General features: G+C 44.1%; 1 pseudogene; it reads left to right on the top strand.

Annotated features, from left to right (window-relative positions):
- The window catches only part of LOC111140913, a 28,204-nt pseudogene extending 19,935 nt beyond the window's left edge, over window positions 1-8,269 (top strand).
- Window positions 8,270-15,483: the final 7,214 nt, after the last annotated feature.

The raw sequence follows: 15,483 nt of genomic DNA, 5'->3' as shown, positions 1-15,483 counted from the left end.
TACAACATTGCCTGCATTTTACCCGTGTGTTGATGAGGATTTGAGAAAGGAAAATGTTGGCAGTGCTTCCACAAATTGTACACTGGAATAGCCAAATAATAAAATTTTATTTTTGACACAAAGTAGGAAGTATCCTGCTGTGATTCTTCGTTTAAAGCAGGGGAGGGGGCCCTCTTTCAGTACTGGTAATAAGTACAATAGGCCTTCTCAGGGAACATTAATAGATTCTATTGGAAACTTGGTCTTTGTTATTGTGGAGGAATCAGGAGTCAGCCGATTACTTATCTCCTGTTTCATTTTCCATGAACATTTCCATTATATTTGGTTTCACACCTCTAACATTGTGAAATCATCCCAAGTTTGGCACCAGCTCACCCTTCTCTGCCACCCCTTCTGGGTGACTGGGAGACTCCAGGGCCAGAATGCTGTCAGTAGGGAGTTACTGGGATCCTACATTCCAAACCAGCTCCTGACACCCAGACAAAATACATTTCAGATTTAGAAACTTCAGATAGAAATTTTGTGTCCATGATGGCAACTGAAGAAAATGTGTCATCTCTGAACCTAACCTTAACCCCTAACTTTAACAGAAACCTAACCTGACCTTAAAGCCCAAACTGGAACCCTGAATCCCAAACCTGAAATTGAACCCGAAGCCTGGACTCTGAACCTGAACCCTGGATCTGGGCCCTGAACCATGAACACAAGCCCTAAACCAGAACTCTGAGTCATTAATGCTGAACCCAAATCCCGTCATGAACCAACACCCCAAGTTTGCCCTTGAACTTTATCCCATAATCCCTGAGTCTTAAACCCTAAATCATAAATCTAAAGCCCTAGAGTCTAACTCTGTTCTCTTGTTCCTCAGTCTAAATCCTCACCTTCACCCTAAACCCAAACCCTGATCTAGAACTCTGACTGAAACCTGAACCTGAACCCAAATTCAAACGCTTTACCACATTTTGTTTATGCTTTCACCATTGATGGATATTTGCAGTTTCTACCTTTTGGTTCTTGTGAACACTGTTTAGGTTGGGGGCTAGGGTTAGGGTCTTGGATTGGGGTCAGGGCCAGGGTCATATTAGGTGCCACCATTTGGGTCAGGGACTGTTTTCCTTCCAAATTGTTTCCAGTTCATTGTTCCTTAGCTATTTTTGGAGAAGTTGGGGGATATTGGGCTCCATGCAGTTTGAATTTCCAGAATGAAATGGCTTCAGCTGGACCCTGGGAGGGAACAGGTGCTTCCATGGGAGGGTGAGCTCACCTAGTCCTGCACTGCCTCCACCGCATGCAGAAGGCGCAGGATCCCAGCTCCCGCCCTGAGCCTGGCCTGTGCAGGCACAGCTGGGACAGGAGCCTGGCCTCAGGACCCACTATGTAGACTTCTGGAGGTCGTGGGACCACTCCCATGCTGATTGGACAAGCTGGGGAGGATGTGGTCCACATCCACACCCATAGGACCCGCTGTTGAGGACGTGGAGCTGTATCCACACTGATGGCGATCTAGCCCCCTCAGGACTGGCTGTTGGAGAAGAAGGTGAGGAGAAGCCACCTGAGCCAGGAGTGGCAAGGGGGTGTGTGGTCCAGGACCCCCATGGAGGAAGGGCACACTGTGTAGACACTGGGGCTTCCGTGGTTTTGTGTGTGGTGACATGGCCTCCTGCAGTGCTATGTGTGGGGCTGTGTGGTCTCCCCTTTCTGGGCTCCGGTGCACTTTCAGGGTCCTGTATCTGTGTTTGTGCCCATGTAGATTCGGTTCTTGGGGCTCCTCAGACAGTCTGCAGTCAGGGAGCAGCCACCCGCCTTGGTGCTCGTGCTCCCCCCCGCCTCGGCCCTATAGAGTCCTTCCCGTGTCCACAGCCACTTTCAGGGTTGGTCCGGAGTCTGGAGGTTTGGGAATGACAGCGTGGACTCTGTAGGTGGTATTTTCCCAGTGTTGGTTCTTCACTGAGAACAGAGTGTCTTCCCATCTCCGTGTGTCTCCCTCCCTGTCTGTCATCAATGTCTCATGGCTGTCAGAGAACAGGTCTGTCACCTCCTTGGTTCAGGGGACTCGTAGGTATCTTGTTCTTTTGGATACAGTAGTAAATGAGATTGTTCTCTGTAGTTCTCTTTCTGATGGTTCCTTCCAAGCATGTGGAAGTGCAATTGATTTGTGTATATTGATTTTGTTCCTTCCAAGTTTCTTGAATTTATTAGTTCTGTTCACCTTAAACTCAAATGGCCAGTTATTTGACCCCCAAAATGGGTTTATTTGGGAAGAGCAGAGAATGGCAATCTGGGATGAGCAAGCTATGGGCACATCACAGACAAGTGCAAGAAACAAAGGAGAGAAACATTATTTCATGGAGAAGGAGGAAGCAGTTGGGAGGGTTGCTTGGAAGGAACGTCCACTGGATAAAGGCAGGGGTTTGGGGTGATGGAGGATTCTCAATGGCCAAGCTGCAGGGATGGTGGATTTCTTGTAGGAGATGAACCCTCAAGCTTCCTGTGGGGCATGGAATGGATGAGTTTTTCCCATGGGGAATTGTAATGTGGGGTCTGTAATGGGCACTGAGCGGCAGTGCCCCCTTCCAGCCTCCCCTTCTGGCATCCCCAGTCCACTTTACTGAGGCTTCCCTCCATGCTTTTTCACGGTTCTAACCAAGTTGTGCTGGAGCATTGTGGAGAATTAGAATTCCAAATCCCACTGCTTCTACTGCACCCAAGACTCGGGGCCCCCGATTTAAACCTCCCACCAGTCTCTTGCTAACATGTGGCTTTCTCCAAGGGTGAGTGGCCTCTCCACAGTAGGTGAACTGGATCTAGGGAGGGGGGCTTGGCCTCTGTCCCAAAGTCTGATGTCCTCTCTACTTCTGTGACATGGCGTTAATGTGGATGTTTGGAAATGTCATTAACTCTGCAGTGATTTCAAGTCTTCAGTAAGTTGTCACAGCAGCCCAAATACACTTTATCTCCACACTCAGTCTCCCCAGCTGTCCTTTCTTTTCCACGTTTGCCACTTCACATGGGCTACTTTGGTGCATTTTACCCCATACTGGGACACTGTCCTGTGGAACCACCATGTGACCCCAAGTGAGGAAATCATGACGGTTTCCACATGTGAACCCAGACCACAGGCCCACTTCAGCTGTCACCACCTGCCCGGCGGTCTGAATTGTCTTCTCTATTTGGATCCAGTTTTCTTCTTCTGGAACTTCTAGGACTTTCCCTTATTTGTGTAACCTTGATGGATTTAAGGAGCACAGACAGCTCTAGTCTGAGTGGTATTTCTTTTCTTTTCTTTCTTTTTTTCCTGAGTGGTATTTCTATATGGCTAATATCACCGGGGCTATTTTCAGTGTCCTTCCATGTTGTGACATGTATCAGTCCTTCATTCACTTTTTCATGGTGACTTAACATAAGAACATTGCCTGTTAAAACATTTCAGTAACCCAATTCCCTGACCTTAGCTGAGTTCCCGCAGTTGTACACCACTCTCCAGAAATTTTTCATTCTCCCCGAGGGAGACCGTATGCTTGAAACCCCAACTCCCCTTTGCCCTTTCCCCTTGGCTCCTGCAGCCACATACAAAGTTGTGTGTCTGGACACTTCATATAAGTGGGATCATACAGTATCTGTCCTTCCATGACTGGCTGATTTCACTCAGCGTGGTAACTTCCAGCTTCAATCTGTGTTGTAGCCTGTGTCAGAACTCCCTTCATTTTTAAGGCTGAATCATGTTCCATCATGTGTATACCACATTTTGTTTATCCATTCATCTGTCAGTGGACACTTGGGTGGCTTCCACCTTTTGGCTGATGTGAGAAATGCTGCTCTGAATAAGGGAACTTCTACTTTCAATTTTTGGGGCATATAGGCTGCAGGAAATTCTGTTTTTAATATTTTGAGGCTCCACCATATTTTTTTCCACAAATGAACCATTTTACTTCATTGCTTCATAGGGCAGAATAAGATTGCCATTTATGGATCTCATTTTGTTTATCCTTTTGTTTGTTTGTTTGTTTATCCTTTTCCTCATTTTGTTTATCCTTTTCCCCATGGATGGACATTTGCATAGTTTCTGGGTTTTGCCTATTGTGAACACTGCTGATTTGAATATTCCTGTACATTTTTGTTTGTTTGAACCAGTGTTTTCAATTTTGGGGATATATATCTAGGAGTACAATTGTTGAACCATATGGTAATTCTACTTTGACCTATTTGAGTAAATGCCTAACTATTTTATACGTAGACTGCACCATTTTTCACAAGCGAGGTTTAAGGGTTTCAGTTTCTCAACATACTTTTTTATTTTTATTTTTCTTGATCAGAGTGATTCTACTTGTGTAAAAGGACATCTAACTGGTTTAAATCTTCATTTCCATAAAGTCTAATGATGTTTAATATCTATTTATTATGCTATTCACCATTTGTATGATTTCTCTGAAGAAGGGTCTAACCAAGTCCTTCATCCACTTTAAAAATGAGGTTGTCTTTTTGTTGAGGAGTTGTAAAAGGTCTTTACATATTCTGGACAACAGACTCTTATTAGATAAATAATGTACAAATATTTCCTTCCATTCTGAGGGCTGTCTTTTCACTTTCTGGATAGTATCTTCTGATGTACAAAAATGTTTAATTTTTTTTTTTTTTACATTTCTTTTTTAAAAGTGAGTGAGAGAGAGTGTGTGAGTGGACAGGGGCAGAGGGAAAAGGAAAGAGAATCTTAAGCAGGCCCCAAAATAAGTGTGGAGCCTGGGGTGGGGCTCGATCTCGTGACCCTGAGATCATGATCTGAGCCAAAATGAAGAGTCAGACAGTTAACCAACTGAGCCAACCAGGCGCCCAGGACAGATTTTTAATTTTGAAATATTATTTTATCTATTTTTTCTTTCCCTTATGTGTTGGTGTCAGATCTAAAAGCATCGCTACATCCAAGGTTATGAAGATTTATCCCCATTTGTTTCTTTTAGAGTTTATAATTTTACCTCTTACATTTAAGCCTTTAACTTATTTTGAGTTAATGTATATATGGTGTGACATAAGGGTCCAGTTCCATTCCTCTGTACATGGATAACCAATTGTCCAGCACCCTTTGTTGAAAAGACCATTCTGTCCCCCCAGTGTAATGTTGACCACCCTTGTCAAAATTCAGAGGACCATAGATGAAGGGGTTTATTTCTGGGCTCTCAGTTAAATCCCACTGATCTGTATGCATACTTAAAAAAATTTATTTTGTTTATTTAAATTTTTAAAAAAAATTTAAATCCAATTAATTAACATATAATATATTATTTGTTTCAGGGTGTATGCATACTTTTATGACTGTATCACAATGTTTTATTTACTGTTGCTTTGTATTAATATTTGAACTTTGGAAGTATGATCTTTCACCTTTGATTTTCTTTTTCAAGATGGTATTGGCTATCTTGTGGTCCCTTAAAATTCCATATGACTGTTAAGATTAGCTTGTGCATTTCTTCCCAAAGGCCTTTGTGAAATTTCTTGGGAACGCATTGAATTTCCACATTGCATTGTGTACTGTTGCCAGCTTATCAATAGTATGTCTTTTCATCACCATGAGGTATCCTCAGATTTATTTACATTTCCCTTACTTTCAGCAATGTTTTGTAATTTTCAGTGTATAAGACTTAACACCTTGGTTACATCTATTCCTAAGTATTTTGCCAATATTGATATTCCCTAAAATGGAATTATTTTCTTAAATTCCTTTTTGGATGATTCATTGCTAGTGTATACAAATAAGAGAGATTTTTGTGTATTGATATTTTGTCCTATAAGTTTGAGGAATTAGAGAACTGGTTGTATCATTTTTTTGTTGATTCTTTAGGAAGCTCTCTATATAAGATGATGCCATCTCTGGTCTCTGAATAGACCTAGTTCTACTGTTTCCTTTCACATGTGGATTCCTTATTTCTTATCTTATTGTTCTGGGTAGAACTTTCACTACAATACTGAGCAAGGAGTGAAAGCCAGCATCATGGACTTGGTTGTGATTTCAGAGGAGAGCTGTCAGTCCTCAAAATTGAGCATAGTGTTTGATTAGGGTTAGGGTGGGGTTCAGGTTAGGGATTAGGGTTAGGGTCTCCCTGTCCTATGCTATACAGAGCCCATTCTTCTCTGGTAACCAGAGTGATCTTTCCAGAGCATAACCTTTGAGACTCTCTGTAATCCACTCCCTAGCTGCCTGTCCTCTCCAGCCTCACCTCTCCCACCATATCCCCCCAACCTTGTGGGCCTCCCAGGTGTATGGTTGTCCCCCATGAGCCTCAAGCCTGATGCCAAGCCTTTACATTTTCTCTGCCCTCTGCCAGGAGTGCTCTTCTCTCCCCCTGTTTCATGTCTGGCTTGTTCCCCCATTGGTTGGACCTGAACTTGCCCCTGGTGACCTGACTCATGTCTCCTGGGTATGTGGTCTTGTCCCCTATTTAAATGTAGTGCCCACCTTCCTTGTGTGAGTGATTTACTAACCTGCTAGGTGTAGTACAGGCAGAGGGAAGTAGCCTTAGTGTCTGTGTGAAGAAATCAGTCTCAGGGTGCCTGGGTGGTTCAGTCATTAAGCATCTGGTTTCAGCTCAGGTCATGATCCCAGGGACCTGGGGTCGAACCCTGCCATGTCCTGCTCCCTCCTCAGTGGGGAGCATGCTTCTCCCTCTCCCACTCCCCCTGCTTACGTTCCCTCTCTAGCTGTCTCTCTCTGTGTCAAATAAGTAAATAAATAAAACCTAAAAAAAAAAAAAAGTCTCAGAGGGGCTCATCACCCTTGCTGACAGTGGGGGACCTGCAGTCACCATAGGTAGTCCCCTCAAAGAGACAAGTCTTCCAACTTCTTGGGCCCAGGAAGATGTTGAGACCTGGACCTGGAAGCTTACACTCCTGGATTCATGGCTGGGGCCTAAGCAAGCCCCCTATTCTTCCAGTGGTCCTCTTTCCCCTTCCCTGCCCATGAGCTGGACCTGATTCCTGATCTGGGGAAGGTCGAGGGTGACTGCTCCTAGGAATAGTAGTGGTTGACTGATGGACCTTGTCAGCAAGAGGCCCAGTAGCCTTCAAGGGAGGACCCTATAGGGGGTGGGGACAGCTCTATGGGGGCCAATGATAGCTCACTCAAAGCAAAGTGGGGCAGGAGGCCAGCCCTACTGATTCCCATCTGTAGGCCATAGAAAATAGGGCTGTGCCTAAAGGTGCTCCACTCCTGGCAGGTGGGGACAGGACTTGCAGAGGGTTGGCCAGGTGAGGGCACCTGCAGAGGTTGCCTGGGAGCTCAGCACAGGGGGAGTGTTCCTGGCTCCAGCATGTTGACCGTGGTGTTTGTTTTCCACCTCTGAAGCCTCAGGCTCCCCTTTGTATGATAGGGTGCTAATGGCCCCCATTTCTGGGAGCAGAAGCTAGGGTGGCCCCACAAGCAGACTTGCTTGGGACAGGCTGGGAGAGTGGCTATTGCTTAAAGCAGCCCAGGGCCTTCCCCCTTGAAGAAGGTGTACACATCCATGGCCCCCAGCTCTGGGATCCTGTTGCCATCCTCTGACGTCACCCTTCTCCCACCTTGTCCCTTGTCCCTGTTAGGGACAGGTTGTCTTCCTGGAGCTGTTTCTGTAGAGGGCAGAAAAGCCCATCATGGTGGGACACAGGGTCACCTACTAGGTCATCACCAACCAGTGGGCTGTCGGGCCCATGTGCCCACCTAGGAGAGAGCTGGAGGTGGTGGTCCTTGAGGTCCCCAGCACCTGCACTGGCAGGATATGTGTATGGAGTGCATGGTGATGGTCAGCCGCTTCTGTGAACAGTCCTTCCTCTGTGAGGTGGATGACCTGGTGTGTGTGGATGTGGACATAAAGTTCTGCGATCATGTGGGCATGGAGATCCTGTCTCCCTTCTTTGGCACCCTGCACCCCAGTTTCTACTGGGTGGCCCATGAAGACCTCAGCTACCAGCACCAGCCACAGTCCCAGGTCCACATCCCTAGGGACAAGGGCAATGTTTACTACATGGGGACTTTTTTGGGGGGTTTGGTTGTGAAGGTTCACTGATTGGCCTTGGCCTGTCACCAGGTGATGGGGGTTAACCTACACAATGGGACCACAGTTGTGTAGCACTTAAACAAAAGCCACTTGAACAGATACCTGCTGGACCACAAGCCCACCAAGGTGTTATCCCCAGAGGACCTGTGGGACCCATGGCTGCTGGGCTGCCCTCCTCCCCCTTCATAAAGAAGCTGAGATTCATGGCTATGCCCAAGAATCACCAGGATAACCAGGACTCATGAGGGGCTGTACCAGGAGGACCCGTGGTACCCATGGCTTCTGGGCTGTCCCCTGGAGGACCTGTGGGACCCATAGTGGCTGGGCTGCCCTCCCCCACCCCTTCACGAGGAGGCTGAGATTTGGGTCATGCCCAAGAAGCAGAAGAACATCTGGGACTCATGAGGGCTGTCCCAGGAGGACCTGTGGGACCTGCAGCTCCTGGGCTGACCCTGGAGGACCTGTGGGACCCACGGTGTCTGGGTTACTCCCCGCCCCGCCCCATGAAGAGGCTGAGATTCAGGCCATGTCCAAGAATCACCAGGACATTCAGGACTCAAGAGGGACTGGCCCCATTTCCATCAGGGTGTGCTGTCCTGAGGAGAGCTGTCAGAGCAGATTCCTACTTCTGTCCCTTCAAGGGAGACTGTGAGCCCAGCACTGCCCAAATGGGCATGTCCAGGGCCTCCAACTGCACCTGCACACAGGAGGCCTGCCTGGGGACACAAGGTCCTCTCTTTGTGGTCATTACATTTTGATAACTTTTGGGTCATTTGCAGCTGTGAACAGCTCCAGTTTTATGTTGGATGTTTTTCTGTGTTAATGCTGAGCAACCATCTTTAAAAAGAACACTCAAGGGAAAAAGTTTTCTTCCTGGTTCTAGACAGACATTGCCTGGTGGGACTGGGAGTGGCCCTGCAACAGCTGTGGAGCCAGGATGGCCTCTGGTTGGGTCTTCCCTCCCAGTCACTGCACCTTGCCATGGCCATGAGGCTTCAAGGTCAAGGGTGCACTGAGCCGCCTCTCAGACCTCCAGTCCCCTGACTGCCAGAGGCCATGGTTGTGGCCACTAGCTCAGCCTCCATGGAGCACAGAGCCCTTTGGGTTGCTGGTTTCTGCTTTGGTTTTATTTTTTATTTTTAAATTTAATTTAATTTTTAAAATTTAAATTCATTAGCCAACATATGGTACATCAGTAGATTTTAAATGTAGTGTTAGGTGATTCATTAGTTGCCTGTAACACCCAGTGCTCATCACAACATGTGTCCTCCTTAATACCTGTCACCCAGCTACCCCATCCCGCCACCCCCCTCCCTTCTGTAACCCTCAGTTTAGTTCCTGGAGTCCAGCATCTTTCATCATTTATCTCCCTCTCTGATTTCTTCCCATTCAGTTTTCCCTCCCTTCCCCTGTGGTCCTCCACTCTATTCCTTATGTTCCATGTATGAGTGAAACCATATGGTAATTGTTTTTCTCTGCTTGACTTATTTCATTCAGCATAATCCCCTCCAGTTCCATTCATGTCATTCATGTCATTCATGTCATTGCAATGCATTGCATTGCATTCATGTCAATGCAAATGGTGGCTATTCATCCTTTCTGTTGGCTGAGTAATATTCTATTGTATATATGGATCACATCTTCTTTATCCATTCCTCAGTTGAAGGACATCTAGGCTCCTTCCACAATTTGGCTATTGTGGACATTGCTGCTATGAACATTGGAGTGCAGGTGGCCATTTTTTTCGCTACATCTATATCATTGGGGTAAATATGCAGGAGTGCAAATGCTGGGTTGTAGGGCAGCTCTATTTTCAACTTCTTGAGGAACCTCCTCAGTGTTTTCCAGGGTGGCTTCACCTGGTTGGATTCCCACAAACAGTGTAAAAGGGTTCCCCTCTCTCCACATCCTCACCAACACCTGTCATTTCCTGACTTGTTCATTTTGGCCATTCTGACTGGTGTAAGTTCGTATCTCATTATGGATTTGATTTGTATTTCCTTAATGTTGAGGGATGTTGAGCACTTTTTAATGTGTCTATTGGCCATTTGGATTCTTCTTTGGAGAAATGTCTGTTCATGTCTTTAGCCTATTTCTTGATTGGATTATTTGTTCTGTGGGTGTTGAGTTTGGTAAGTTCTTTCTAGAGTGGATACTAGCCTTTTATCTGATATGTCACTTGAAAATATCCTCTCTTGTTCTGTTTGTTGTCTTTTGGTTTTGTTGACTATTTCCTTTGCTATGCAAAAGCTTTCCATCTTGATGAAATCCCAACAATTGTTTGCGCTTTTGTTTCCCTTGCCTTTGGAGACATGTCTAGCAAGAAGTTGCTGTGGCTGTCAAAGAGGTTGCTGCCTATGTTTGGATGAATTACTCTCTCATATTGAGGACTTTCATCCATTTGGAGTTTATTTTTTGTGTATGGTATAAGGAACTGGTCCATTTTCATTCTTCTGCATGTGGCTGTCCCATGTTCCCAGCACCAATTAAAATAGAAGAGAATGTCTTTTTTCCATTGGATATTCTTTCCTGCTTTGTCAAAGATTAGTTGACCATAAAGTTGAGGGTTTATTTCTGGTTTCTCTATTCTGTTCCATTGATCTATGGGTCTGTTTTTGTGTCAGAACCATACTGCCTTGATGATTACGGCTTTGTAATAGAGCTTAAAGTCTGCAGTTGGGTTGCCACCAGTTTTAGTTTTCTTCTTCAACATCCCTTTGGCTACATGGGATCTTTTCTGCTTTCATACAAATTTTGGGATTATTTGTTCTAGTTCTGTGAAAAATGTGGATGGTATTTTGATAGGGATTGCATTGAATCTGTGGATTGTTCTATGTAGCATAGACATTTTCAAATATTTTTTCACAAAATTTTTCACAAAATTTCTTCCAATCCCTTAGCGTGGAACATTTTTCCATTTGTTTGTGTCTTCCCCCATTTCTTTCATGATTATTGTATAGTTTTCTGAGTACAGATCCTTTGCCTCTTTGGTTAGATGGATTCCTAAGTATCTTATGGTTTTGGGTGCAATTATACATGGGATGAACTCCTTATTTTCTCTTTCTTCTGTTGCATTGTTGCTCTAGACAAATGCAAGTGATTTCTGTGCATTGATTATATCCTGCCACTTTACGGAATTCCTGGATAAGTTCTAGCAGTTTTGGGGAGGAGTCTTTTGGGTTTTCTGCAGAAAGTATCTTTTTGTCTGCAAAGGGTGAGAGTTTGACTTCTTGTTTCCCGATTTGGATGCATTTTATCTCTTTTTGTTGTCTGATTGGACAGGGAATATCCAATAGGCTGGATGTCTGATAGGCTAGGAATGCTAGTACTATGTTGAACAATAGTGATGAGAATGGGCATCCCTGTCGTGTTCCTGACCTGTAGGGAAGAGTTCTCAGTTTTCCCCCATTGGGAATGATACTCACTGTGGGTTTCCCATAGATGGCCTTTATGATGTAGAGGCACGTACCCTCCATCCATCCCTCCATGGTGAAGTTTTGATCAAGAAAGGATGCTTTAATTTGTCAAATGCTTTTTCTGCATCTACTGACAGGATCCTATGGTTCTTGTTCTTTCTTCTATTAAGGAAGTGATTCTATTGATTGATTTGCGGTTGTCGAACCACCCTTGCAGCCCAGGAATAAATTTTGATTTGGTTGTGGTGAGTCATCCTTTTTTTTTTTTTTTTAAGATTTTATTTATTTATTTGACAGAGAGAAAGAAATCACAAGTAGACAGAGAGGCAGGCAGAGTCAGAGGGGGGAGGTAGGCCCCTGCTGAGCAGAGAGTCCAATGGGGGCTCGATCCTAAGACCCTGATATCATGACCTGAGCCGAAGGAAGAGGCTTAACCCACTGAGCCACCCAGGCACCCCATAAATCATCCTTTTAATGTACTCTTGGATCCTATTGGTTAGTATGTTGGTGAGAATTTTTGCATCATTATTCATCAGGGATCGTGGTCTGTAATTCTCCTTTTGGGTGGGGTCTTTGCCTGGTTTTGGGATCAAGGTAATTCTGGCCTCATCAAAAGGGTATGGATGTTTTCCTTCCAGTTCTTTTTTTTTGGGAAGAGTTTCAGAACAAGAGGTATTAAATCTTCTTTAAATGTTTGTAGAATTCCCCTGGGAAGACATCTGGCACTGGGATCTTGTTTCCTGGGAGATTTTTAATGACTGCTTCAATTTCCTTACTGATTATGGGTCTCTTCAGGTTTCCTTTTCTACCCAGTTCAGTTTTGGTCATGCTTCTGGGAATGCATCCATTTCTTCAAGACTGCCTGATTTATTGACACAGAGTTGCCATCCTCTGTTCTTATAATTGTTTGTATTTCTTTGGTGTGGGGTATGATTGCTCCTTGATTCATGATTTTATTAATTTGGGTCCTTTCTCTTTTCCTTTGGAGAAGTCTGGCCAGGGTATATCAATCTTATTAATTCTTTCAAAGAACAGCTCCTAGTTTCACTGATCTGTTCTACTATTCTTTTGGTTTCTACTTCATTGATTTCTGCTCTCATCTTTATTATTTCTCATCTCCTCTGGGTTTAGGCTTTCTATGCTGCTCTTTCTCCAGCTCCCTTAGCTGTAGGGTTAAGTTATGTATTTGAGACCTTTCTTGGTTCTTGAGAAAAGCTTGTAGTGCTATATACTTCCCTCTTAGAACTTCCTTTGCTATGTCCCAAAGATATTGAATAGTTGTGTTTTCATTCTCATATGTTTCCATGAATTTTTAAAATTCATCTTGAATTGACTGGCTGACCCATTCATTCTCTAGTAGGATGCTCTCTAGCCTCCATGTATTTGAGTTCTTTCCAGCTTCCTCTTGTGATTGAGTTCCATTTCAAAGCACTGTGGTCTGAAAATATGCAGGGAATGATCCCATTCTTTTAGGATGAGAATGAACATGGCAGCCTCCCAATCTCTGGCCCTGGACCTGAGAGCTCGGGGCCTACTCCTCAGTAAAGCCTCACAGAAAAGCGGTCAATCCTTCGTGTCTCCCCGGTCTCTGTCCGCACTTCATGCTAACCGGACTTGTGACTGAGCAGTTCTGTCTCTAGCACATGATGTTGTTTGTAGTCTCCAAACCCAGCAGACTCCTGCAGCATGCTCAGGCACCATTCCTTCTGGGGGAAGAAGGGGGCTTTCCCCTGTTGTGTTGCTTCTTGGGCCCCTTCTCAAAAAGCAGTGCCCAGACTGTGCCTTGGATCACAGTTTATGGCAGCCTCCAAATTAGAGGCCACTCCTGGGCTCACTTTTTACAGCTGGCTTCCCTGCTCTGATACCTGGGAGCTCTGTTGCCCTCAAGTGCCCTTGGTCTTCCTGGGACCCCAAGGATCCTGAGACCACACTATCCCATCGAGAGTTCCAACACCTGCTTCGGTGCCAGAGTGACATCCCTCACCAGAGCAGACTTCTTAAAGTTTCAATTTTGTGCTCTGCTGTCCCTAGCACTTTGCAGTAGCCAGCTGACTGGGGGTCCTTCCCCCCATGGTTTATCTTCCTGCCTAGCGACTTAGACTCACTTTTCTGTATCTCCTACCTTGTGGAAAGTGGTTGCTTTTCTGTTTGTAGAGTTGCAGCTGTTCTTTTCTTGGATTTCTGCTTGAATTTGCAGGTGTTCAGAATGGTTTGATAGCTATTGAGCTAAATTCCTTGGACCAGATGAAATTAAGGTTTCCTACTCCTCCACCACCTTGGACTCTCTCTGTCTTCTTTCTCCAGATTGCTCGGGGACTTTTGTGATTCCATACAAATTTTAGGACTGTCTTCTATTTCTTTGAATAATGCATTGGAATTCAGATAGGGACTTCATCACATCTGTAGATTGCATTGGATATGGTGGACATGTTAACATTATTAACCTCTCAGTTAATGAGCATGGTGTATACTTCTGTTTATTTGTGTTGTCTTCCACATTCACCCGCCAACATGCACATGTTTTTCTTCCCTTTTCTGCCATGTGTTCAGTATACCAGGTCTTTCTCATTCTTGGTTACTTTAATTCCTAGAGTTTTTTTTTTTTTTTTTGTTTGTTTGTTTGTTTGTTTTTGCTTGATGCAATTATCAATGGCATTGCTTTCTCAATTTCTCTTTGTGACTGTCATCAGTATATAGAAATACAAGTTGGGGCACTTAGGTGGCTCAGTCAGTTAAGTGTCTGCCTTCAGATCAGGTTATGATCCTGGGGTTCTGGGAATGAGCCTGGCATTGGGCTCCATGCTCAGCAGGTTTTCCCTGCTGCTCTGCTACTCCCCCTGCTTGTGCTCTCTCTCTCTCTGTGTCAAATAAATACATTCTTTAAAAAAAAGAAATGCAGTGCGTCTCTGTATATTGACTTTGTATCCTGCAGCTTTACTGAATTTGTTTATTCTGACAGGTGTTATTTATTTATTTATTTTTGTGGACTCTTTAGGGATTTCTACATATAGTATCATGTCATCTGCAAATAGTGACCATTTTCTTTCCTATTTAGATTTCATATTTTGTTTTGTTTTTGTCTAAATGGTTTGGTGAAGGCTTTAAATACGATGAGGAATGAAAGTGGTAAGAGTGGCCATCTTTATCTTGTTCTTGCCGGTAGTGGAAAGTTTTCAGCATTTCACCCTTGAGTATAACGTCAGCTATGGACTTTTCATGTAGGGCCTTTGTTTGGTTGAGGTACATTCCCTCAATACCCAGATGGTTTAGAGTCTTTATCACAAATGCATATTGAATCTTGTCAAGTGTTCTTTCTGCATCTATTGTAACAATCCTAGGACTTTTATCTTTTATTTTCTTAAGGTGGGGTATCCCACTGGTGGATGTGCAGATGTGGAATCATCCTTGCATCCCTGGAATAAATCCCTCTGGACCGTGTTATGTGATTCTCCTGATGTATTGTTGAATTACTTTTGCCGATAATTTGTTGAGGATTTTTACATCTCTGTTCATGAGGGATATATTGGCCTTTCCTTTTCTTGTAGTGTCCTTGTCTTGTTTTGGTAGCAGGATTATGCTGCCTTCATAAAATGAGTTGGACATATGCCCTTCTCTCCTATTTTTTAAACAGTTTGACAAGGGTTAGTATTAATTCTTCTACCATCCTGTTGAACTCCTCAGTGAAACTATCTAGTCTTGGGCATTTGTTTGTTAGGAGGATTTGATTATCAAATAATGTTTTTACTAATGATCAGTCTGTTTAGATTTTTTTTCTTCAGTTCAGTCTTTCTATGTTGTTGTTAGGAACTTATCCATTTCTCCTAGGTTGTCCAAGGTGTTGGCCTCTATTTGCTCATAGTACTCTCTTACTATCCTTTGTATTTTGTGGTATTCATGGTAATAGGTCATCTTTCTTTTTTTTGTTGTTTTTCACATTATTAAATTTAAATTCAATTAGCCACGGTGTAGTTTTTGATGTAATGGTCAATGATTCATTAGTTGCACGCAACACCCAGGGCTCATCACCACATGTCCCCTCCTTA

This window comes from Enhydra lutris, unplaced genomic scaffold (assembly GCF_002288905.1).
Source record: "Enhydra lutris kenyoni isolate GAN:26980312 unplaced genomic scaffold, ASM228890v2 scaffoldscaffold1, whole genome shotgun sequence".
Lineage (NCBI taxonomy): Eukaryota > Metazoa > Chordata > Mammalia > Carnivora > Mustelidae > Enhydra > Enhydra lutris.
The sequence above is the reverse complement of the archived record's forward strand: the minus strand, read 5'-3'. Positions and strand labels throughout refer to the sequence as shown.